The sequence below is a fragment of the Mytilus trossulus genome, chromosome 10, assembly GCF_036588685.1.
Source record: "Mytilus trossulus isolate FHL-02 chromosome 10, PNRI_Mtr1.1.1.hap1, whole genome shotgun sequence".
Lineage (NCBI taxonomy): Eukaryota > Metazoa > Mollusca > Bivalvia > Mytilida > Mytilidae > Mytilus > Mytilus trossulus.
The window spans coordinates 67,041,303-67,067,806 of record NC_086382.1 but is presented as its reverse complement, the minus strand read 5'-3'; positions in this window follow the sequence as shown (position 1 = coordinate 67,067,806).

Genomic DNA, 26,504 nt, shown 5'->3' with positions numbered 1-26,504 from the left:
CCTACCCCAACTTTGGACCTCAAAAAAAAAAGTTCCGTACTTTTACCCACCTGGGTATTTGGGTCCAGGCAACCTTAGGCAAGTGCCTATCATTTGTACCTAGTGGGCAAAAAAGCTTTGCCGTAGGGAAAATTTTATGAACGAAAGAAGGGGGATGGTAGGGTCACCCTACCCCAACTTTGGACCTCAAAAAAAAAAGTTCGTAATTTTACCCACCTGGGTATTTGGGTCCGAGCAACCTTAGGCAAGTGCCTATCATTTGTACCTAGTGGGCAAAAAAGCTTTGCCGTAGGGAAAATTTTATGAACGAAAGAAGGGGGATGGTAGGGTCACCCTACCCCAACTTTGGACCTCAAAAAAAAAAGTTCCGTACTTTTACCCACCTGGGTATTTGGGTCCAGGCAACCTTAGGCAAGTGCCTATCATTTGTACCTAGTGGGCAAAAAAGCTTTGCCGTAGGGAAAATTTTATGAACGAAAGAAGGGGGATGGTAGGGTCACCCTACCCCAACTTTGGACCTCAAAAAAAAAAGTTCCGTAATTTTACCCACCTGGGTATTTGGGTCCAGGCAACCTTAGGCAAGTGCCTATCATTTGTACCTAGTGGGCAAAAAAGCTTTGCCGTAGGGAAAATTTTATGAACGAAAGAAGGGGGATGGTAGGGTCACCCTACCCCAACTTTGGACCTCAAAAAAAAAAGTTCCGTACTTTTACCCACCTGGGTATTTGGGTCCAGGCAACCTTAGGCAAGTGCCTATCATTTGTACCTAGTGGGCAAAAAAGCTTTGCCGTAGGGAAAATTTTATGAACGAAAGAAGGGGGATGGTAGGGTCACCCTACCCCAACTTTGGACCTCAAAAAAAAAAGTTCCGTAATTTTACCCACCTGGGTATTTGGGTCCGAGCAACCTTAGGCAAGTGCCTATCATTTGTACCTAGTGGGCAAAAAAGCTTTGCCGTAGGGAAAATTTTATGAACGAAAGAAGGGGGATGGTAGGGTCACCCTACCCCAACTTTGGACCTCAAAAAAAAAGTTCCGTACTTTTACCCACCTGGGTATTTGGGTCCAGGCAACCTTAGGCAAGTGCCTATCATTTGTACCTAGTGGGCAAAAAAGCTTTGCCGTAGGGAAAATTTTATGAACGAAAGAAGGGGGATGGTAGGGTCACCCTACCCCAACTTTGGACCTCAAAAAAAAAAGTTCCGTACTTTTACCCACCTGGGTATTTGGGTCCAGGCAACCTTAGGCAAGTGCCTATCATTTGTACCTAGTGGGCAAAAAAGCTTTGCCGTAGGGAAAATTTTATGAACGAAAGAAGGGGGATGGTAGGGTCACCCTACCCCAACTTTGGACCTCAAAAAAAAAAGTTCCGTAATTTTACCCACCTGGGTATTTGGGTCCGAGCAACCTTAGGCAAGTGCCTATCATTTGTACCTAGTGGGCAAAAAAGCTTTGCCGTAGGGAAAATTTTATGAACGAAAGAAGGGGGATGGTAGGGTCACCCTACCCCAACTTTGGACCTCAAAAAAAAAAGTTCCGTACTTTTACCCACCTGGGTATTTGGGTCCAGGCAACCTTAGGCAAGTGCCTATCATTTGTACCTAGTGGGCAAAAAAGCTTTGCCGTAGGGAAAATTTTATGAACGAAAGAAGGGGGATGGTAGGGTCACCCTACCCCAACTTTGGACCTCAAAAAAAAAAGTTCCGTAATTTTACCCACCTGGGTATTTAGGTCCAGGCAACCTTAGGCAAGTGCCTATCATTTGTACCTAGTGGGCAAAAAAGCTTTGCCGTAGGGAAAATTTTATGAACGAAAGAAGGGGGATGGTAGGGTCACCCTACCCCAACTTTGGACCTCAAAAAAAAAAGTTCCGTACTTTTACCCACCTGGGTATTTGGGTCCAGGCAACCTTAGGCAAGTGCCTATCATTTGTACCTAGTGGGCAAAAAAGCTTTGCCGTAGGGAAAATTTTATGAACGAAAGAAGGGGATGGTAGGGTCACCCTACCCCAACTTTGGACCTCAAAAAAAAAAGTTCCGTAATTTTACCCACCTGGGTATTTGGGTCCGAGCAACCTTAGGCAAGTGCCTATCATTTGTACCTAGTGGGCAAAAAAGCTTTGCCGTAGGGAAAATTTTATGAACGAAAGAAGGGGGATGGTAGGGTCACCCTACCCCAACTTTGGACCTCAAAAAAAAAGTTCCGTACTTTTACCCACCTGGGTATTTGGGTCCAGGCAACCTTAGGCAAGTGCCTATCATTTGTACCTAGTGGGCAAAAAAGCTTTGCCGTAGGGAAAATTTTATGAACGAAAGAAGGGGGATGGTAGGGTCACCCTACCCCAACTTTGGACCTCAAAAAAAAAAGTTCCGTAATTTTACCCACCTGGGTATTTAGGTCCAGGCAACCTTAGGCAAGTGCCTATCATTTGTACCTAGTGGGCAAAAAAGCTTTGCCGTAGGGAAAATTTTATGAACGAAAGAAGGGGGATGGTAGGGTCACCCTACCCCAACTTTGGACCTCAAAAAAAAAAGTTCCGTACTTTTACCCACCTGGGTATTTAGGTCCAGGCAACCTTAGGCAAGTGCCTATCATTTGTACCTAGTGGGCAAAAAAGCTTTGCCGTAGGGAAAATTTTATGAACGAAAGAAGGGGGATGGTAGGGTCACCCTACCCCAACTTTGGACCTCAAAAAAAAAAGTTCCGTAATTTTACCCACCTGGGTATTTGGGTCCGAGCAACCTTAGGCAAGTGCCTATCATTTGTACCTAGTGGGCAAAAAAGCTTTGCCGTAGGGAAAATTTTATGAACGAAAGAAGGGGGATGGTAGGGTCACCCTACCCCAACTTTGGACCTCAAAAAAAAAGTTCCGTACTTTTACCCACCTGGGTATTTGGGTCCAGGCAACCTTAGGCAAGTGCCTATCATTTGTACCTAGTGGGCAAAAAAGCTTTGCCGTAGGGAAAATTTTATGAACGAAAGAAGGGGGATGGTAGGGTCACCCTACCCCAACTTTGGACCTCAAAAAAAAAAGTTCCGTAATTTTACCCACCTGGGTATTTAGGTCCAGGCAACCTTAGGCAAGTGCCTATCATTTGTACCTAGTGGGCAAAAAAGCTTTGCCGTAGGGAAAATTTTATGAACGAAAGAAGGGGGATGGTAGGGTCACCCTACCCCAACTTTGGACCTCAAAAAAAAAAGTTCCGTACTTTTACCCACCTGGGTATTTGGGTCCAGGCAACCTTAGGCAAGTGCCTATCATTTGTACCTAGTGGGCAAAAAAGCTTTGCCGTAGGGAAAATTTTATGAACGAAAGAAGGGGGATGGTAGGGTCACCCTACCCCAACTTTGGACCTCAAAAAAAAAAGTTCCGTAATTTTACCCACCTGGGTATTTGGGTCCGAGCAACCTTAGGCAAGTGCCTATCATTTGTACCTAGTGGGCAAAAAAGCTTTGCCGTAGGGAAAATTTTATGAACGAAAGAAGGGGGATGGTAGGGTCACCCTACCCCAACTTTGGACCTCAAAAAAAAAAGTTCCGTACTTTTACCCACCTGGGTATTTGGGTCCAGGCAACCTTAGGCAAGTGCCTATCATTTGTACCTAGTGGGCAAAAAGCTTTGCCGTAGGGAAAATTTTATGAACGAAAGAAGGGGGATGGTAGGGTCACCCTACCCCAACTTTGGACCTCAAAAAAAAAAGTTCCGTAATTTTACCCACCTGGGTATTTAGGGTCCAGGCAACCTTAGGCAAGTGCCTATCATTTGTACCTAGTGGGCAAAAAAGCTTTGCCGTAGGGAAAATTTTATGAACGAAAGAAGGGGGATGGTAGGGTCACCCTACCCCAACTTTGGACCTCAAAAAAAAAAGTTCCGTACTTTTACCCACCTGGGTATTTGGGTCCAGGCAACCTTAGGCAAGTGCCTATCATTTGTACCTAGTGGGCAAAAAAGCTTTGCCGTAGGGAAAATTTTATGAACGAAAGAAGGGGGATGGTAGGGTCACCCTACCCCAACTTTGGACCTCAAAAAAAAAAGTTCCGTAATTTTACCCACCTGGGTATTTGGGTCCGAGCAACCTTAGGCAAGTGCCTATCATTTGTACCTAGTGGGCAAAAAAGCTTTGCCGTAGGGAAAATTTTATGAACGAAAGAAGGGGGATGGTAGGGTCACCCTACCCCAACTTTGGACCTCAAAAAAAAAAGTTCCGTACTTTTACCCACCTGGGTATTTGGGTCCAGGCAACCTTAGGCAAGTGCCTATCATTTGTACCTAGTGGGCAAAAAAGCTTTGCCGTAGGGAAAATTTTATGAACGAAAGAAGGGGGATGGTAGGGTCACCCTACCCCAACTTTGGACCTCAAAAAAAAAAGTTCCGTAATTTTACCCACCTGGGTATTTGGGTCCGAGCAACCTTAGGCAAGTGCCTATCATTTGTACCTAGTGGGCAAAAAAGCTTTGCCGTAGGGAAAATTTTATGAACGAAAGAAGGGGGATGGTAGGGTCACCCTACCCCAACTTTGGACCTCAAAAAAAAAAGTTCCGTACTTTTACCCACCTGGGTATTTGGGTCCAGGCAACCTTAGGCAAGTGCCTATCATTTGTACCTAGTGGGCAAAAAAGCTTTGCCGTAGGGAAAATTTTATGAACGAAAGAAGGGGGATGGTAGGGTCACCCTACCCCAACTTTGGACCTCAAAAAAAAAAGTTCCGTAATTTTACCCACCTGGGTATTTGGGTCCAGGCAACCTTAGGCAAGTGCCTATCATTTGTACCTAGTGGGCAAAAAAGCTTTGCCGTAGGGAAAATTTTATGAACGAAAGAAGGGGGATGGTAGGGTCACCCTACCCCAACTTTGGACCTCAAAAAAAAAAGTTCCGTACTTTTACCCACCTGGGTATTTGGGTCCAGGCAACCTTAGGCAAGTGCCTATCATTTGTACCTAGTGGGCAAAAAAGCTTTGCCGTAGGGAAAATTTTATGAACGAAAGAAGGGGGATGGTAGGGTCACCCTACCCCAACTTTGGACCTCAAAAAAAAAAGTTCCGTAATTTTACCCACCTGGGTATTTGGGTCCGAGCAACCTTAGGCAAGTGCCTATCATTTGTACCTAGTGGGCAAAAAAGCTTTGCCGTAGGGAAAATTTTATGAACGAAAGAAGGGGGATGGTAGGGTCACCCTACCCCAACTTTGGACCTCAAAAAAAAAAGTTCCGTACTTTTACCCACCTGGGTATTTGGGTCCAGGCAACCTTAGGCAAGTGCCTATCATTTGTACCTAGTGGGCAAAAAAGCTTTGCCGTAGGGAAAATTTTATGAACGAAAGAAGGGGGATGGTAGGGTCACCCTACCCAACTTTGGACCTCAAAAAAAAAAGTTCCGTACTTTTACCCACCTGGGTATTTGGGTCCGAGCAACCTTAGGCAAGTGCCTATCATTTGTACCTAGTGGGCAAAAAAGCTTTGCCGTAGGGAAAATTTTATGAACGAAAGAAGGGGGATGGTAGGGTCACCCTACCCCAACTTTGGACCTCAAAAAAAAAAGTTCCGTACTTTTACCCACCTGGGTATTTGGGTCCAGGCAACCTTAGGCAAGTGCCTATCATTTGTACCTAGTGGGCAAAAAAGCTTTGCCGTAGGGAAAATTTTATGAACGAAAGAAGGGGGATGGTAGGGTCACCCTACCCCAACTTTGGACCTCAAAAAAAAAAGTTCCGTAATTTTACCCACCTGGGTATTTAGGTCCAGGCAACCTTAGGCAAGTGCCTATCATTTGTACCTAGTGGGCAAAAAAGCTTTGCCGTAGGGAAAATTTTATGAACGAAAGAAGGGGGATGGTAGGGTCACCCTACCCAACTTTGGACCTCAAAAAAAAAAGTTCCGTACTTTTACCCACCTGGGTATTTGGGTCCAGGCAACCTTAGGCAAGTGCCTATCATTTGTACCTAGTGGGCAAAAAAGCTTTGCCGTAGGGAAAATTTTATGAACGAAAGAAGGGGGATGGTAGGGTCACCCTACCCCAACTTTGGACCTCAAAAAAAAAAGTTCCGTAATTTTACCCACCTGGGTATTTGGGTCCGAGCAACCTTAGGCAAGTGCCTATCATTTGTACCTAGTGGGCAAAAAAGCTTTGCCGTAGGGAAAATTTTATGAACGAAAGAAGGGGGATGGTAGGGTCACCCTACCCCAACTTTGGACCTCAAAAAAAAAAGTTCCGTACTTTTACCCACCTGGGTATTTGGGTCCAGGCAACCTTAGGCAAGTGCCTATCATTTGTACCTAGTGGGCAAAAAAGCTTTGCCGTAGGGAAAATTTTATGAACGAAAGAAGGGGGATGGTAGGGTCACCCTACCCCAACTTTGGACCTCAAAAAAAAAGTTCCGTAATTTTACCCACCTGGGTATTTAGGTCCAGGCAACCTTAGGCAAGTGCCTATCATTTGTACCTAGTGGGCAAAAAAGCTTTGCCGTAGGGAAAATTTTATGAACGAAAGAAGGGGGATGGTAGGGTCACCCTACCCCAACTTTGGACCTCAAAAAAAAAAGTTCCGTACTTTTACCCACCTGGGTATTTGGGTCCAGGCAACCTTAGGCAAGTGCCTATCATTTGTACCTAGTGGGCAAAAAAGCTTTGCCGTAGGGAAAATTTTATGAACGAAAGAAGGGGGATGGTAGGGTCACCCTACCCCAACTTTGGACCTCAAAAAAAAAAGTTCCGTAATTTTACCCACCTGGGTATTTGGGTCCGAGCAACCTTAGGCAAGTGCCTATCATTTGTACCTAGTGGGCAAAAAAGCTTTGCCGTAGGGAAAATTTTATGAACGAAAGAAGGGGGATGGTAGGGTCACCCTACCCCAACTTTGGACCTCAAAAAAAAAAGTTCCGTACTTTTACCCACCTGGGTATTTGGGTCCAGGCAACCTTAGGCAAGTGCCTATCATTTGTACCTAGTGGGCAAAAAAGCTTTGCCGTAGGGAAAATTTTATGAACGAAAGAAGGGGGATGGTAGGGTCACCCTACCCCAACTTTGGACCTCAAAAAAAAAGTTCCGTAATTTTACCCACCTGGGTATTTGGGTCCGAGCAACCTTAGGCAAGTGCCTATCATTTGTACCTAGTGGGCAAAAAAGCTTTGCCGTAGGGAAAATTTTATGAACGAAAGAAGGGGGATGGTAGGGTCACCCTACCCCAACTTTGGACCTCAAAAAAAAAAGTTCCGTACTTTTACCCACCTGGGTATTTGGGTCCAGGCAACCTTAGGCAAGTGCCTATCATTTGTACCTAGTGGGCAAAAAAGCTTTGCCGTAGGGAAAATTTTATGAACGAAAGAAGGGGGATGGTAGGGTCACCCTACCCCAACTTTGGACCTCAAAAAAAAAAAGTTCCGTAATTTTACCCACCTGGGTATTTAGGGTCCAGGCAACCTTAGGCAAGTGCCTATCATTTGTACCTAGTGGGCAAAAAAGCTTTGCCGTAGGGAAAATTTTATGAACGAAAGAAGGGGATGGTAGGGTCACCCTACCCCAACTTTGGACCTCAAAAAAAAAAGTTCCGTACTTTTACCCACCTGGGTATTTGGGTCCAGGCAACCTTAGGCAAGTGCCTATCATTTGTACCTAGTGGGCAAAAAAGCTTTGCCGTAGGGAAAATTTTATGAACGAAAGAAGGGGGATGGTAGGGTCACCCTACCCCAACTTTGGACCTCAAAAAAAAAAGTTCCGTAATTTTACCCACCTGGGTATTTGGGTCCGAGCAACCTTAGGCAAGTGCCTATCATTTGTACCTAGTGGGCAAAAAAGCTTTGCCGTAGGGAAAATTTTATGAACGAAAGAAGGGGGATGGTAGGGTCACCCTACCCCAACTTTGGACCCTCAAAAAAAAAAGTTCCGTACTTTTACCCACCTGGGTATTTGGGTCCAGGCAACCTTAGGCAAGTGCCTATCATTTGTACCTAGTGGGCAAAAAAGCTTTGCCGTAGGGAAAATTTTATGAACGAAAGAAGGGGGATGGTAGGGTCACCCTACCCCAACTTTGGACCTCAAAAAAAAAAGTTCCGTAATTTTACCCACCTGGGTATTTGGGTCCGAGCAACCTTAGGCAAGTGCCTATCATTTGTACCTAGTGGGCAAAAAAGCTTTGCCGTAGGGAAAATTTTATGAACGAAAGAAGGGGGATGGTAGGGTCACCCTACCCCAACTTTGGACCTCAAAAAAAAAAGTTCCGTAATTTTACCCACCTGGGTATTTGGGTCCAGGCAACCTTAGGCAAGTGCCTATCATTTGTACCTAGTGGGCAAAAAAGCTTTGCCGTAGGGAAAATTTTATGAACGAAAGAAGGGGGATGGTAGGGTCACCCTACCCCAACTTTGGACCTCAAAAAAAAAAGTTCCGTACTTTTACCCACCTGGGTATTTGGGTCCAGGCAACCTTAGGCAAGTGCCTATCATTTGTACCTAGTGGGCAAAAAAGCTTTGCCGTAGGGAAAATTTTATGAACGAAAGAAGGGGGATGGTAGGGTCACCCTACCCCAACTTTGGACCTCAAAAAAAAAAGTTCCGTAATTTTACCCACCTGGGTATTTGGGTCCGAGCAACCTTAGGCAAGTGCCTATCATTTGTACCTAGTGGGCAAAAAAGCTTTGCCGTAGGGAAAATTTTATGAACGAAAGAAGGGGGATGGTAGGGTCACCCTACCCCAACTTTGGACCTCAAAAAAAAAAGTTCCGTACTTTTACCCACCTGGGTATTTGGGTCCAGGCAACCTTAGGCAAGTGCCTATCATTTGTACCTAGTGGGCAAAAAAGCTTTGCCGTAGGGAAAATTTTATGAACGAAAGAAGGGGGATGGTAGGGTCACCCTACCCCAACTTTGGACCTCAAAAAAAAAAGTTCCGTAATTTTACCCACCTGGGTATTTGGGTCCGAGCAACCTTAGGCAAGTGCCTATCATTTGTACCTAGTGGGCAAAAAAGCTTTGCCGTAGGGAAAATTTTATGAACGAAAGAAGGGGGATGGTAGGGTCACCCTACCCCAACTTTGGACCTCAAAAAAAAAAAGTTCCGTACTTTTACCCACCTGGGTATTTGGGTCCAGGCAACCTTAGGCAAGTGCCTATCATTTGTACCTAGTGGGCAAAAAAGCTTTGCCGTAGGGAAAATTTTATGAACGAAAGAAGGGGGATGGTAGGGTCACCCTACCCCAACTTTGGACCTCAAAAAAAAAAGTTCCGTAATTTTACCCACCTGGGTATTTAGGTCCAGGCAACCTTAGGCAAGTGCCTATCATTTGTACCTAGTGGGCAAAAAAGCTTTGCCGTAGGGAAAATTTTATGAACGAAAGAAGGGGGATGGTAGGGTCACCCTACCCCAACTTTGGACCTCAAAAAAAAAAGTTCCGTACTTTTACCCACCTGGGTATTTGGGTCCAGGCAACCTTAGGCAAGTGCCTATCATTTGTACCTAGTGGGCAAAAAAGCTTTGCCGTAGGGAAAATTTTATGAACGAAAGAAGGGGGATGGTAGGGTCACCCTACCCCAACTTTGGACCTCAAAAAAAAAAGTTCCGTAATTTTACCCACCTGGGTATTTAGGTCCAGGCAACCTTAGGCAAGTGCCTATCATTTGTACCTAGTGGGCAAAAAAGCTTTGCCGTAGGGAAAATTTTATGAACGAAAGAAGGGGGATGGTAGGGTCACCCTACCCCAACTTTGGACCTCAAAAAAAAAAGTTCCGTACTTTTACCCACCTGGGTATTTGGGTCCAGGCAACCTTAGGCAAGTGCCTATCATTTGTACCTAGTGGGCAAAAAAGCTTTGCCGTAGGGAAAATTTTATGAACGAAAGAAGGGGGATGGTAGGGTCACCCTACCCCAACTTTGGACCTCAAAAAAAAAAGTTCCGTAATTTTACCCACCTGGGTATTTAGGTCCAGGCAACCTTAGGCAAGTGCCTATCATTTGTACCTAGTGGGCAAAAAAGCTTTGCCGTAGGGAAAATTTTATGAACGAAAGAAGGGGGATGGTAGGGTCACCCTACCCCAACTTTGGACCTCAAAAAAAAAAGTTCCGTACTTTTACCCACCTGGGTATTTGGGTCCAGGCAACCTTAGGCAAGTGCCTATCATTTGTACCTAGTGGGCAAAAAAGCTTTGCCGTAGGGAAAATTTTATGAACGAAAGAAGGGGGATGGTAGGGTCACCCTACCCCAACTTTGGACCTCAAAAAAAAAAGTTCCGTACTTTTACCCACCTGGGTATTTGGGTCCAGGCAACCTTAGGCAAGTGCCTATCATTTGTACCTAGTGGGCAAAAAAGCTTTGCCGTAGGGAAAATTTTATGAACGAAAGAAGGGGGATGGTAGGGTCACCCTACCCCAACTTTGGACCTCAAAAAAAAAAGTTCCGTAATTTTACCCACCTGGGTATTTAGGTCCAGGCAACCTTAGGCAAGTGCCTATCATTTGTACCTAGTGGGCAAAAAAGCTTTGCCGTAGGGAAAATTTTATGAACGAAAGAAGGGGGATGGTAGGGTCACCCTACCCCAACTTTGGACCTCAAAAAAAAAAGTTCCGTACTTTTACCCACCTGGGTATTTGGGTCCAGGCAACCTTAGGCAAGTGCCTATCATTTGTACCTAGTGGGCAAAAAAGCTTTGCCGTAGGGAAAATTTTATGAACGAAAGAAGGGGGATGGTAGGGTCACCCTACCCCAACTTTGGACCTCAAAAAAAAAAGTTCCGTACTTTTACCCACCTGGGTATTTGGGTCCAGGCAACCTTAGGCAAGTGCCTATCATTTGTACCTAGTGGGCAAAAAAGCTTTGCCGTAGGGAAAATTTTATGAACGAAAGAAGGGGGATGGTAGGGTCACCCTACCCCAACTTTGGACCTCAAAAAAAAAAGTTCCGTAATTTTACCCACCTGGGTATTTAGGTCCAGGCAACCTTAGGCAAGTGCCTATCATTTGTACCTAGTGGGCAAAAAAGCTTTGCCGTAGGGAAAATTTTATGAACGAAAGAAGGGGGATGGTAGGGTCACCCTACCCCAACTTTGGACCTCAAAAAAAAAAGTTCCGTACTTTTACCCACCTGGGTATTTGGGTCCAGGCAACCTTAGGCAAGTGCCTATCATTTGTACCTAGTGGGCAAAAAAGCTTTGCCGTAGGGAAAATTTTATGAACGAAAGAAGGGGGATGGTAGGGTCACCCTACCCCAACTTTGGACCTCAAAAAAAAAAGTTCCGTAATTTTACCCACCTGGGTATTTGGGTCCAGCAACCTTAGGCAAGTGCCTATCATTTGTACCTAGTGGGCAAAAAAGCTTTGCCGTAGGGAAAATTTTATGAACGAAAGAAGGGGGATGGTAGGGTCACCCTACCCCAACTTTGGACCTCAAAAAAAAAAGTTCCGTACTTTTACCCACCTGGGTATTTGGGTCCAGGCAACCTTAGGCAAGTGCCTATCATTTGTACCTAGTGGGCAAAAAAGCTTTGCCGTAGGGAAAATTTTATGAACGAAAGAAGGGGGATGGTAGGGTCACCCTACCCCAACTTTGGACCTCAAAAAAAAAAGTTCCGTAATTTTACCCACCTGGGTATTTGGGTCCGAGCAACCTTAGGCAAGTGCCTATCATTTGTACCTAGTGGGCAAAAAAGCTTTGCCGTAGGGAAAATTTTATGAACGAAAGAAGGGGGATGGTAGGGTCACCCTACCCCAACTTTGGACCTCAAAAAAAAAAGTTCCGTACTTTTACCCACCTGGGTATTTGGGTCCAGGCAACCTTAGGCAAGTGCCTATCATTTGTACCTAGTGGGCAAAAAAGCTTTGCCGTAGGGAAAATTTTATGAACGAAAGAAGGGGGATGGTAGGGTCACCCTACCCCAACTTTGGACCTCAAAAAAAAAAGTTCCGTAATTTTACCCACCTGGGTATTTAGGTCCAGGCAACCTTAGGCAAGTGCCTATCATTTGTACCTAGTGGGCAAAAAAGCTTTGCCGTAGGGAAAATTTTATGAACGAAAGAAGGGGGATGGTAGGGTCACCCTACCCCAACTTTGGACCTCAAAAAAAAAAGTTCCGTACTTTTACCCACCTGGGTATTTGGGTCCAGGCAACCTTAGGCAAGTGCCTATCATTTGTACCTAGTGGGCAAAAAAGCTTTGCCGTAGGGAAAATTTTATGAACGAAAGAAGGGGGATGGTAGGGTCACCCTAGCCCAACTTTGGACCTCAAAAAAAAAAGTTCCGTAATTTTACCCACCTGGGTATTTGGGTCCGAGCAACCTTAGGCAAGTGCCTATCATTTGTACCTAGTGGGCAAAAAAGCTTTGCCGTAGGGAAAATTTTATGAACGAAAGAAGGGGGATGGTAGGGTCACCCTACCCCAACTTTGGACCTCAAAAAAAAAAGTTCCGTACTTTTACCCACCTGGGTATTTGGGTCCAGGCAACCTTAGGCAAGTGCCTATCATTTGTACCTAGTGGGCAAAAAAGCTTTGCCGTAGGGAAAATTTTATGAACGAAAGAAGGGGGATGGTAGGGTCACCCTACCCCAACTTTGGACCTCAAAAAAAAAAGTTCCGTAATTTTACCCACCTGGGTATTTAGGTCCAGGCAACCTTAGGCAAGTGCCTATCATTTGTACCTAGTGGGCAAAAAAGCTTTGCCGTAGGGAAAATTTTATGAACGAAAGAAGGGGGATGGTAGGGTCACCCTACCCCAACTTTGGACCTCAAAAAAAAAAGTTCCGTACTTTTACCCACCTGGGTATTTGGGTCCAGGCAACCTTAGGCAAGTGCCTATCATTTGTACCTAGTGGGCAAAAAAGCTTTGCCGTAGGGAAAATTTTATGAACGAAAGAAGGGGGATGGTAGGGTCACCCTACCCCAACTTTGGACCTCAAAAAAAAAAGTTCCGTACTTTTACCCACCTGGGTATTTGGGTCCAGGCAACCTTAGGCAAGTGCCTATCATTTGTACCTAGTGGGCAAAAAAGCTTTGCCGTAGGGAAAATTTTATGAACGAAAGAAGGGGGATGGTAGGGTCACCCTACCCCAACTTTGGACCTCAAAAAAAAAAGTTCCGTAATTTTACCCACCTGGGTATTTAGGTCCAGGCAACCTTAGGCAAGTGCCTATCATTTGTACCTAGTGGGCAAAAAAGCTTTGCCGTAGGGAAAATTTTATGAACGAAAGAAGGGGGATGGTAGGGTCACCCTACCCCAACTTTGGACCTCAAAAAAAAAAGTTCCGTACTTTTACCCACCTGGGTATTTGGGTCCAGGCAACCTTAGGCAAGTGCCTATCATTTGTACCTAGTGGGCAAAAAAGCTTTGCCGTAGGGAAAATTTTATGAACGAAAGAAGGGGGATGGTAGGGTCACCCTACCCCAACTTTGGACCTCAAAAAAAAAAGTTCCGTACTTTTACCCACCTGGGTATTTGGGTCCAGGCAACCTTAGGCAAGTGCCTATCATTTGTACCTAGTGGGCAAAAAAGCTTTGCCGTAGGGAAAATTTTATGAACGAAAGAAGGGGGATGGTAGGGTCACCCTACCCCAACTTTGGACCTCAAAAAAAAAAGTTCCGTAATTTTACCCACCTGGGTATTTAGGTCCAGGCAACCTTAGGCAAGTGCCTATCATTTGTACCTAGTGGGCAAAAAAGCTTTGCCGTAGGGAAAATTTTATGAACGAAAGAAGGGGGATGGTAGGGTCACCCTACCCCAACTTTGGACCTCAAAAAAAAAAGTTCCGTAATTTTACCCACCTGGGTATTTGGGTCCGAGCAACCTTAGGCAAGTGTATGGAACGCCAACACTGTCTTATTATGCCCATTTTTCATTATATGTTGTGCATTTACCTTTATTTGATGTGCATTTACCTTTATATGATGTGAACTTGTCATCATATGATGTGCAAACACCTTTATATGATGTGTAAATATCCTTATATGATGTACAAATATCCTTATATGATGTACAAACATCCTTATATGATGAGCAAACATCATTATATGATGTGCAAACATCATTATATGATGTGCAAACTTCATTATATGATGTGCAAACTTCATTATATGATGTGCAAACTTCATTATATGATGTGCAAACATACTTATGTGATGTGCAAATATACTTATATAATGTGCAAATGTTCTTATATGATGTGCAAACATTCTTATATGATGTGAAAATATACTTATATTATGTTGAAAGATCCTTATATGATGTGCAAATATACTTATATGCTGTGCAAATATACTTATATGCTGTGCAAATATACTTATATGATGTGTACATATCATTATATGGTGTGCAGTTTCCTTTATATTATGTGCAAACATCTTTATATGATGTGTTTGTGTCATTATATTATGTGCTTGTAATCATATATTATGTTGTTTTATTTACTTCATTATATGATGTCGAAACGTCATTATATTATGTGCGTTCATCGTCGTTATGGTCAATGAACATGATTACGATTAGAATGATTACTTAACTACGTCATAACTGATTTCGATCTGCTTCTGTGGAATAATCGTTACTAATACTTGTAATTAGGATCAAATCTGTAGCTACCGTTTGGAAAATGGTTGAGACTTGAGATAAACCTTGGCATGTTAGTACCTCGTTTTAAGATGCAAAAAATAACATCTGATATAGTTGGAAAATTGTAAAAATATATATGAATTGCAAAGTTTTGTTTAAATCGACGGGTTTTTAATAATAAACATACGAAGTCTACAGTACGGTTTAGGTTATTAAATTTAATAACTAATACTTTTATGGCATGCTCTATATGATCGTTTTAACGAGGGAAGGCATTATATTTGTAAATTTCGGTATACCTAACGTTAGCATTTTTTCTATTAGAAATACACGAAGTTTAGTTTTGTCATTTATGTTAACATTGCCTTTCTGATCATTTTAGCTGTTCGAGTTTTTATTTATATATTCTCAAGATAGACACAAACAATTCGGAAAAAGTCCGACTCTGATAGAGTAATGGCTCATATAAGGAACCGGTCATTTGTAACCAAAAAAAGAAGAGGGGGATAGGAAAAAATAAAGGGGGCCTTTCATTTTATCATTTTAGGAATGGAAAAGTGGCATTCAATTTTATATAGTTATAAATTTGTCGCGGTATAATGTTTTGGCGAATTCTTCGTCAACCGTAGGCATCAATCTTTACGCCTCGTTTCGCTCATCTGAATTGTTATAACCTGAAAAATTAGTTTCAACAATTTCTTCTAGCAGAGAATTTTTCATCTGATGCAATTATTGAATGAAGGTGTGGTAATTATTAATGAAACCACAAACGGCAAATCCAAACTAAGTTCCCTGAAGTCGCAAACAGCTTTCATACTTCAGTATTTTGATTATAATTGTTCTTGTCCATATCTTGCAAGAAAAGGTTTCTCTATTATTAGTTATCAAGATAATAGCAAATAAAACAACACATATCTGAAAAAGTGCCCAAAAGGAACCTTTACTATAGAGTATAATTCAGACACATTGCACTATTTTTTTTTTTTTTTTAAATCTATTATGTTTCCAAGATAAACGCCAAATATTAAAGGCCGCTGTCGTAAATCTTCACTTTGAAAAATTCAAAACATCACTCTCTACCTGTAAGAGAACAACAGGTCTCAGTAAAAAATAAATAAATGCAGTGTTTTAAGTTCATTTAGACACCAGATTAAAAACAATCATTTCTCTGCTTTTGTTGGAATGATATACACCTTCAAAAATTTGAAAGCTGAAATTTCATTGGCTGATATAATATACACTAGGAAGGAAAATAAAATGACGTGTTGTAAGAACCTTGTATCCAAAGCTTAAACAGATGGTCTGTATATTATATATTAATAAATAAATGTGTTAGACACCGACTCTAGTTTGAGGGAAGGAGCACGTGTATTTTCTTGTTCAAAATTAATAATAATATTTTTTTTTTTTTTAACTTTCATCATTGTTTTATTTTTTCCTCATTTTAAATGGAAATAAACTATTTTGCTTCCCCTCTGAAAAACATAAAATCTCTTTCAAGAAATTTAGATTCAAACATTTACAAAACAATTTGCCCCCACCCCCACTCACATGATAAAAATATCAATGGTCGTACCCTGTTTAATTGAGTCTAGAGGTGTATACTAGTATATGAGCGGCTTCCCACGAAACTTTTTATATTGCGAGTTACTGCATGTCTAGTGGTGGTACTTTCGTCGTAGCATGTTCGCCTTGAGTAAGGGAGGTCGGGTCAAAACCAAAGACTTTAAAATTCATATTTACATGCTGCTTCCCGGCTAATTATATAAGCACGCGGGATTAAGGATTAAGAGCAAAAGCTGGTCGGCTCGGATTCAGAAAAATGTGTCTGAGTAAGGTGATATAAATGTCTTCCTTCGGAATGCTACCTTTTCAACAAGCATGTTAAAAAACCCGGCTCAGGGTGTCGGTCTATTACAAAACAGTGTTAATATTCATATCACATTAACATGTTCTTGTACGAATATGCATATATCAATTTGCCGCTGGATGTCAAGAATCCACCCATAATCATCTATAATAGTTGAAACTGTGAAATATATGCACAAAACCATGATAAAAAGCTGCACGTAAATATAATGCACTGAGTTCAGGTTCATTCCATATCTCCTTTAATCCAATTCGGGTGAAAGTGATGGGCGCTAGTTGGTCGAGTGGTTACATTGTCATTTCGGGTCCTTTTATGGGGGGTCTTTTTATAGCTGAATATGCGGTATGGGCTTTGATCATTGTTGAAGGCCGTACGGTGACCTATAATTGTCAATTTCTGTGTCATTTTGACCTCTTGTGGAGAGTTGTCTCTTTAGCAGTCATACCACATTTTCTTTTTATAAGTAGTCGAACTGCTGTATCACAAGTATATCAACACTTAGGTGTGCGATTTCAAATCCCGCACGTGGCAGGTAAGCTCGATTCCAATCTTAATTGACCAGAATTGTCTGTTTTCCAAATGAAGGTCAGGGGGTCTCTCCGGGCACTTCTGCTTTCTCCACCAATATAAACTCACCGCCACGAAATAGCACGAAAGAGTTGAAAGTGGCGCTAAATTACAGTCGATCAATCTTCCATACCGGTATACTTATGGCCTCTAAATCTATATATTTAGTCTCACAAAGTCAATGTTTGACATCAGTATACAGAGATAAAAATGATAACTACTTACAGTATATACAAAACAAGAGAGAGAGGTTTCAAAAATATTAAGCCAGCTGGAGGACAAACGCACGTGACTATATTTTTTTTTATATAAACGAACAAGCTAAAGTTGACATTTTACAGAAATCTTTGGAATTAAATTTGGGATTAAATTTGGGATTAAACATTTTTGGGATTAAACAGAAAAAAACATCCTTCCTGTTTTCAAGTTTTCGTACATGGCTTAAAGCCTTATCGGATAAATGTTTTTCTCATACTAAAATTTCCCGTTTTAGTAACAACAATTTCCAAATAGTTATATTGTTTTATCATCTCAATGTTAGTATCATTGTAAGAAAATTGGAGATTTTTTGGCTTCCGTCCATAAAAAAACACCAGTAAGACTTTAATATTGTCAACTTTCCTTTCAAGTTCCAAGCCTTACAATAATCATGGAAAGCATTGAGGTGAGTCTGCAGGTCCTGTGCTGTTCCATCCAACAACACCGTGTCATCTGCAAACAATATAACAAAAAACTTAAGATATATTTCTAATTCTCTTGTAAGATCTTCTGGTATAGTTCTGTTAAGTCCTGTAATATTTCTAGTCACAAAGAAATTATTTTAGTCAATCAATGTGTCAGTGATAAATTTTCTCCTTGTCGAACACCATTGTCACAAGCGAGCAAAGTATTCCGAATTATAATTACTACCGTGTATCATCGGTACAGCGGATATAGCTTTATAGGTACTTCGAAGCGTGAAAAACAATATACCGTACATTCATTTAACTATGCACCGTACAGAAGGATTCATGTGGTCAGCTATACACAATGCTTCTTGTCGAAATAAAATATCGAAAAATAACATATGTACAAAATATTTCAATGCCATTTTTTGAAACAGCTATACTTATTAAACACAAACAGTGGCCTTCTGTCAGAAAAAGAGTTGCAATGAATATAGAATCATATCGGATGAGACGAACGCCAACTTCTTTGGCAATTATTTGTTCATGTTTTTAGTAAGGGTTCTTGTTTTGGGCAAATAGTGAGACTTCTCTAATCACCAACCCACGACCAAATCATTTCTTAAAACAACAAATATGTTTAGATTGAAATAAACATTGATATAATGTAAACAAAACAAAGATTTTCGTACCGTGTCAGAAGAAAAATCGATCACGACCCCTTGGTTAGTACCTATATCCGCTATACCGATGATTCATGGAGATGCCAACGAATGGACAAGAGTTGAAACAAAGAGAGATGACAAAGTAATGACAAAGTTAATGCTTTTTATTCTATTTTTTTAAAGAGACGAAAAAGAGGAACAAAATGCAAAAGACGGGCATCACCCCATTCATCTCGGTTGGAAAATAAAAATATTAAATACCCTAAATTGGAAAAAGTGTGGCAAAGTGTGATTTCAGTGATTTTTTCCCCCCTTTTCACTGAATAACTGTATCGTCTACGTAAATTCCGATGCCATTACCGAAAAGGATCAAAATAAGTACCACAAAGGGAAAATCCGATCTAATCGGACGAAAAATTACGTCTAAAACACTTCATCAGGAATCAACCCCTTGTATGGCTCAGAAATCGTTGACGCTACTCCAAATCTGTTGACATACTAGTACTCATGTTTCAGAATTTTATTAGCAATCAAAAAAATTTCCATTAAAATAAGTTGAAAATAAACAATCTGTATATGTCAATATGTGCTCATTGTTGAAGACCGTATGGTGACATATAGGTATTAATTTCTGTGTCATTTGGTCTGTTGTGGAGAGTTGTCTCTTTAGCAAAGATACCACTTTTTCTTTTTCTATAACTACCCACATAGCCATTTCATATTTCGCGGGCACTACGTCGACTAAGCTTGCAGTCTTCGAAATTGGGTACTTTCTCACATAATTGGCGTTTTCTGTGGAAAAAAGATTGGTTCAAAGACAAATTAAAAGTAAAAAAAACTACATGTAAACGACATATCACAAATATTTCCGACTTGGTATGGTTTTAGAGGAGTTGCGGCTCAATGAAATCGGTCTGATATTCTAGATTTAATATCATTGTACATATTCAATACTTCATTATACATCTTACCATTTACAGATTAATATTATTCAATAACATTTTATAAAACAAATCATCTCGCCATATTATGCATCAGTAGATAATTTTATAGCTATTGTTATGAAATATTTTTGAAACAGACTGGGATTTCAATGGTGTCTTCTGCAATGAATACAAATAAGCAGGTGTGGTATGACAGCCACTGAGACAACTCTCCATCCAAGTCATAATTTGTTAGAGGAAACAATTAAAGGTCATTGTACGACCTTCAACACGGAGCCTAAAAAGCAAGCTATAAAAGGCTCTTAAATTTTGTTATAATATTCCATACCTGTCAACCTGTGACGATGAAAATGCAGGTCATGACCTACATTGAAGAATCAAATCTCGGGTCATAACGCGTACGAACTTTTTTTAGCTGAATTTCAGTATTTATGGTACATTTTCTTATAATGTATATCAAGATACCAAAACATCATTCAATGCATGTTCACTTGGTTAATTCATTTTAAATCCTATTAAATATTATTTCATTGCACTTTTAAGGATTTTTATAAATTTGTGTAACACAGTCTTATGTTCTTTACTTTTTGTTTATGAATTTATTTTTGAAATGTAATATTTTTTAATGTTTACTTTTTGTCTATACAAGAATTTATTTTTAAATGTATGAGATACTGGCTAAGTAGCTTTTGAACATCCCAGCATATAAATACTGAGGAAATTAGACTATGATAAAATATAGTAATACAGTTAAAGGAAGTATAAATGTAAAAAATAATTTTCAATTTTTTTTTAAATATTGTATAAAGATATAAAAATAATGAAAAGTTATGTTTCAATATGTATTTGAATTTTATATTTTTATGATTTTACCTTTTTCACCCATAAAACGTAAATATAAGGAATAATTTGGAATGGTGACAAATAAGGGGAAGTAACTGTCTAGTTGAAATATTATGTTTATACGGGTCAGGTGACAGGTATGATATTCTCCACAGCCGTGAATTTCTTCAGTTAGCTCCTACACTGTCAACATATAAACTGGTCTTAATCTTCAACCGAAATTTTTGAAACGTCGATTTTGTTAAATTGCTTTGTCTCATTTTCCCTATAAATTGCACTTTCGCTAGCGATAGACACATATTTAAGCAGGGTTAATAGTTTACAGAAGCAGATCGGAATCAGTTATGACGTAGACAGTAATCATTCTAATCGTAATCATGTTCATTGACCATAACGACGATGAAAGCACATCATATAATGACGTTTCGACATCATATAATGAAGTAAACCTAACCACATAATATAAGATTACAAGCACATAATATAATGACACAACCACATCATATAAAGATGTTTGCACGTAATATAAGGATATGTACACACCATATAAGTATATTTGCACAGCATATAAGTATATTTGCACAGCATATAAGTATATGTGCACAGCATATAAGGATCTTTCAACATAATATAAGTACATTTGCACATCATATAAGAATGTTTGCACATCATATAAGTATATTTGCACATCATATAAGTATATTTGCATATCATATAAGTATATATGCACATGATATAAGTATGTTTGCACATACTATAAGTATGTTTGCACATCATATAAGGATATTTGCACATCATATAAGGATATTTGCACATCATATACAGGTGTTTGCACATAATATAATGACAAGTGCACAACATATAAAGATAAAAGCACAGCATATAAAGGTAAATGCACATCATATAAAGGTAAATGCACATCATATAATGAAAATGGTCATAACAAGACAGTGTTGGCGTTCCATACAAGTGCCTATCATTTGTACCTAGTGGGCAAAAAAGCTTTGCCGTAGGGAAAATTTTATGAACGAAAGAAGGGGGATGGTAGGGTCACCCTACCCCAACTTTGGACCTCAAAAAAAAAAGTTCCGTACTTTTACCCACCTGGGTATTTGGGTCCAGGCAACCTTAGGCAAGTGCCTATCATTTGTACCTAGTGGGCAAAAAAGCTTTGCCGTAGGGAAAATTTTATGAACGAAAGAAGGGGGATGGTAGGGTCACCCTACCCCAACTTTGGACCTCAAAAAAAAAAGTTCCGTAATTTTACCCACCTGGGTATTTAGGTCCAGGCAACCTTAGGCAAGTGCCTATCATTTGTACCTAGTGGGCAAAAAAGCTTTGCCGTAGGGAAAATTTTATGAACGAAAGAAGGGGGATGGTAGGGTCACCCTACCCCAACTTTGGACCTCAAAAAAAAAAGTTCCGTACTTTTACCCACCTGGGTATTTGGGTCCAGGCAACCTTAGGCAAGTGCCTATCATTTGTACCTAGTGGGCAAAAAAGCTTTGCCGTAGGGAAAATTTTATGAACGAAAGAAGGGGGATGGTAGGGTCACCCTACCCCAACTTTGGACCTCAAAAAAAAAAGTTCCGTAATTTTACCCACCTGGGTATTTGGGTCCGAGCAACCTTAGGCAAGTGCCTATCATTTGTACCTAGTGGGCAAAAAAGCTTTGCCGTAGGGAAAATTTTATGAACGAAAGAAGGGGGATGGTAGGGTCACCCTACCCCAACTTGGACCTCAAAAAAAAAAGTTCCGTACTTTTACCCACCTGGGTATTTGGGTCCAGGCAACCTTAGGCAAGTGCCTATCATTTGTACCTAGTGGGCAAAAAAGCTTTGCCGTAGGGAAAATTTTATGAACGAAAGAAGGGGGATGGTAGGGTCACCCTACCCCAACTTTGGACCTCAAAAAAAAAAGTTCCGTAATTTTACCCACCTGGGTATTTAGGTCCAGGCAACCTTAGGCAAGTGCCTATCATTTGTACCTAGTGGGCAAAAAAGCTTTGCCGTAGGGAAAATTTTATGAACGAAAGAAGGGGGATGGTAGGGTCACCCTACCCCAACTTTGGACCTCAAAAAAAAAAGTTCCGTAATTTTACCCACCTGGGTATTTAGGTCCAGGCAACCTTAGGCAAGTGCCTATCATTTGTACCTAGTGGGCAAAAAAGCTTTGCCGTAGGGAAAATTTTATGAACGAAAGAAGGGGGATGGTAGGGTCACCCTACCCCAACTTTGGACCTCAAAAAAAAAAGTTCCGTACTTTTACCCACCTGGGTATTTGGGTCCAGGCAACCTTAGGCAAGTGCCTATCATTTGTACCTAGTGGGCAAAAAAGCTTTGCCGTAGGGAAAATTTTATGAACGAAAGAAGGGGGATGGTAGGGTCACCCTACCCCAACTTTGGACCTCAAAAAAAAAAGTTCCGTAATTTTACCCACCTGGGTATTTAGGTCCAGGCAACCTTAGGCAAGTGCCTATCATTTGTACCTAGTGGGCAAAAAAGCTTTGCCGTAGGGAAAATTTTATGAACGAAAGAAGGGGGATGGTAGGGTCACCCTACCCCAACTTTGGACCTCAAAAAAAAAAGTTCCGTACTTTTACCCACCTGGGTATTTGGGTCCAGGCAACCTTAGGCAAGTGCCTATCATTTGTACATAGTGGGCAAAAAAGCTTTGCCGTAGGGAAAATTTTATGAACGAAAGAAGGGGGATGGTAGGGTCACCCTACCCCAACTTTGGACCTCAAAAAAAAAAGTTCCGTACTTTTACCCACCTGGGTATTTGGGTCCAGGCAACCTTAGGCAAGTGCCTATCATTTGTACCTAGTGGGCAAAAAAGCTTTGCCGTAGGGAAAATTTTATGAACGAAAGAAGGGGGATGGTAGGGTCACCCTACCCCAACTTTGGACCTCAAAAAAAAAAGTTCCGTAATTTTACCCACCTGGGTATTTGGGTCCGAGCAACCTTAGGCAAGTGCCTATCATTTGTACCTAGTGGGCAAAAAAGCTTTGCCGTAGGGAAAATTTTATGAACGAAAGAAGGGGGATGGTAGGGTCACCCTACCCCAACTTTGGACCTCAAAAAAAAAAGTTCCGTACTTTTACCCACCTGGGTATTTGGGTCCAGGCAACCTTAGGCAAGTGCCTATCATTTGTACCTAGTGGGCAAAAAAGCTTTGCCGTAGGGAAAATTTTATGAACGAAAGAAGGGGGATGGTAGGGTCACCCTACCCCAACTTTGGACCTCAAAAAAAAAAGTTCCGTAATTTTACCCACCTGGGTATTTAGGTCCAGGCAACCTTAGGCAAGTGCCTATCATTTGTACCTAGTGGGCAAAAAAGCTTTGCCGTAGGGAAAATTTTATGAACGAAAGAAGGGGGATGGTAGGGTCACCCTACCCCAACTTTGGACCTCAAAAAAAAAAGTTCCGTACTTTTACCCACCTGGGTATTTGGGTCCAGGCAACCTTAGGCAAGTGCCTATCATTTGTACCTAGTGGGCAAAAAAGCTTTGCCGTAGGGACAATTTTATGAACGAAAGAAGGGGGATGGTAGGGTCACCCTACCCCAACTTTGGACCTCAAAAAAAAAAGTTCCGTAATTTTACCCACCTGGGTATTTGGGTCCGAGCAACCTTAGGCAAGTGCCTATCATTTGTACCTAGTGGGCAAAAAAGCTTTGCCGTAGGGAAAATTTTATGAACGAAAGAAGGGGGATGGTAGGGTCACCCTACCCCAACTTTGGACCTCAAAAAAAAAAGTTCCGTACTTTTACCCACCTGGGTATTTGGGTCCAGGCAACCTTAGGCAAGTGCCTATCATTTGTACCTAGTGGGCAAAAAAGCTTTGCCGTAGGGAAAATTTTATGAACGAAAGAAGGGGGATGGTAGGGTCACCCTACCCCAACTTTGGACCTCAAAAAAAAAAGTTCCGTAATTTTACCCACCTGGGTATTTAGGTCCAGGCAACCTTAGGCAAGTGCCTATCATTTGTACCTAGTGGGCAAAAAAGCTTTGCCGTAGGGAAAATTTTATGAACGAAAGAAGGGGGATGGTAGGGTCACCCTACCCAACTTTGGACCTCAAAAAAAAAAGTTCCGTACTTTTACCCACCTGGGTATTTGGGTCCAGGCAACCTTAGGCAAGTGCCTATCATTTGTACCTAGTGGGCAAAAAAGCTTTGCCGTAGGGAAAATTTTATGAACGAAAGAAGGGGGATGGTAGTGTCACCCTACCCCAACTTTGGACCTCAAAAAAAAAAGTTCCGTAATTTTACCCACCTGGGTATTTAGGTCCAGGCAACATTAGGCAAGTGCCTATCATTTGTACCTAGTGGGCAAAAAAGCTTTGCCGTAGGGAAAATTTTATGAACGAAAGAAGGGGGATGGTAGGGTCACCCTACCCCAACTTTGGACCTCAAAAAAAAAAGTTCCGTACTTTTACCCACCTGGGTATTTGGGTCCAGGCAACCTTAGGCAAGTGCCTATCATTTGTACCTAGTGGGCAAAAAAGCTTTGCCGTAGGGAAAATTTTATGAACGAAAGAAGGGGGATGGTAGGGTCACCCTACCCCAACTTTGGACCTCAAAAAAAAAAGTTCCGTAATTTTACCCACCTGGGTATTTGGGTCCGAGCAACCTTAGGCAAGTGCCTATCATTTGTACCTAGTGGGCAAAAAAGCTTTGCCGTAGGGAAAATTTTATGAACGAAAGAAGGGGGATGGTAGGGTCACCCTACCCCAACTTTGGACCTCAAAAAAAAAAGTTCCGTACTTTTACCCACCTGGGTATTTGGGTCCAGGCAACCTTAGGCAAGTGCCTATCATTTGTACCTAGTGGGCAAAAAAGCTTTGCCGTAGGGAAAATTTTATGAACGAAAGAAGGGGGATGGTAGGGTCACCCTACCCCAACTTTGGACCTCAAAAAAAAAAGTTCCGTACTTTTACCCACCTGGGTATTTAGGTCCAGGCAACCTTAGGCAAGTGCCTATCATTTGTACCTAGTGGGCAAAAAAGCTTTGCCGTAGGGAAAATTTTATGAACGAAAGAAGGGGGATGGTAGGGTCACCCTACCCCAACTTTGGACCTCAAAAAAAAAAGTTCCGTAATTTTACCCACCTGGGTATTTAGGTCCAGGCAACCTTAGGCAAGTGCCTATCATTTGTACCTAGTGGGCAAAAAAGCTTTGCCGTAGGGAAAATTTTATGAACGAAAGAAGGGGGATGGTAGGGTCACCCTACCCCAACTTTGGACCTCAAAAAAAAAAGTTCCGTACTTTTACCCACCTGGGTATTTGGGTCCAGGCAACCTTAGGCAAGTGCCTATCATTTGTACCTAGTGGGCAAAAAAGCTTTGCCGTAGGGAAAATTTTATGAACGAAAGAAGGGGGATGGTAGGGTCACCCTACCCCAACTTTGGACCTCAAAAAAAAAAGTTCCGTAATTTTACCCACCTGGGTATTTGGGTCCGAGCAACCTTAGGCAAGTGCCTATCATTTGTACCTAGTGGGCAAAAAAGCTTTGCCGTAGGGAAAATTTTATGAACGAAAGAAGGGGGATGGTAGGGTCACCCTACCCCAACTTTGGACCTCAAAAAAAAAAGTTCCGTACTTTTACCCACCTGGGTATTTGGGTCCAGGCAACCTTAGGCAAGTGCCTATCATTTGTACCTAGTGGGCAAAAAAGCTTTGCCGTAGGGAAAATTTTATGAACGAAAGAAGGGGGATGGTAGGGTCACCCTACCCCAACTTTGGACCTCAAAAAAAAAAGTTCCGTACTTTTACCCACCTGGGTATTTGGGTCCAGGCAACCTTAGGCAAGTGCCTATCATTTGTACCTAGTGGGCAAAAAAGCTTTGCCGTAGGGAAAATTTTATGAACGAAAGAAGGGGGATGGTAGGGTCACCCTACCCCAACTTTGGACCTCAAAAAAAAAAGTTCCGTAATTTTACCCACCTGGGTATTTAGGTCCAGGCAACCTTAGGCAAGTGCCTATCATTTGTACCTAGTGGGCAAAAAAGCTTTGCCGTAGGGAAAATTTTATGAACGAAAGAAGGGGGATGGTAGGGTCACCCTACCCCAACTTTGGACCTCAAAAAAAAAAGTTCCGTACTTTTACCCACCTGGGTATTTGGGTCCAGGCAACCTTAGGCAAGTGCCTATCATTTGTACCTAGTGGGCAAAAAAGCTTTGCCGTAGGGAAAATTTTATGAACGAAAGAAGGGGGATGGTAGGGTCACCCTACCCCAACTTTGGACCTCAAAAAAAAAAGTTCCGTAATTTTACCCACCTGGGTATTTAGGTCCAGGCAACCTTAGGCAAGTGCCTATCATTTGTACCTAGTGGGCAAAAAAGCTTTGCCGTAGGGAAAATTTTATGAACGAAAGAAGGGGGATGGTAGGGTCACCCTACCCCAACTTTGGACCTCAAAAAAAAAAGT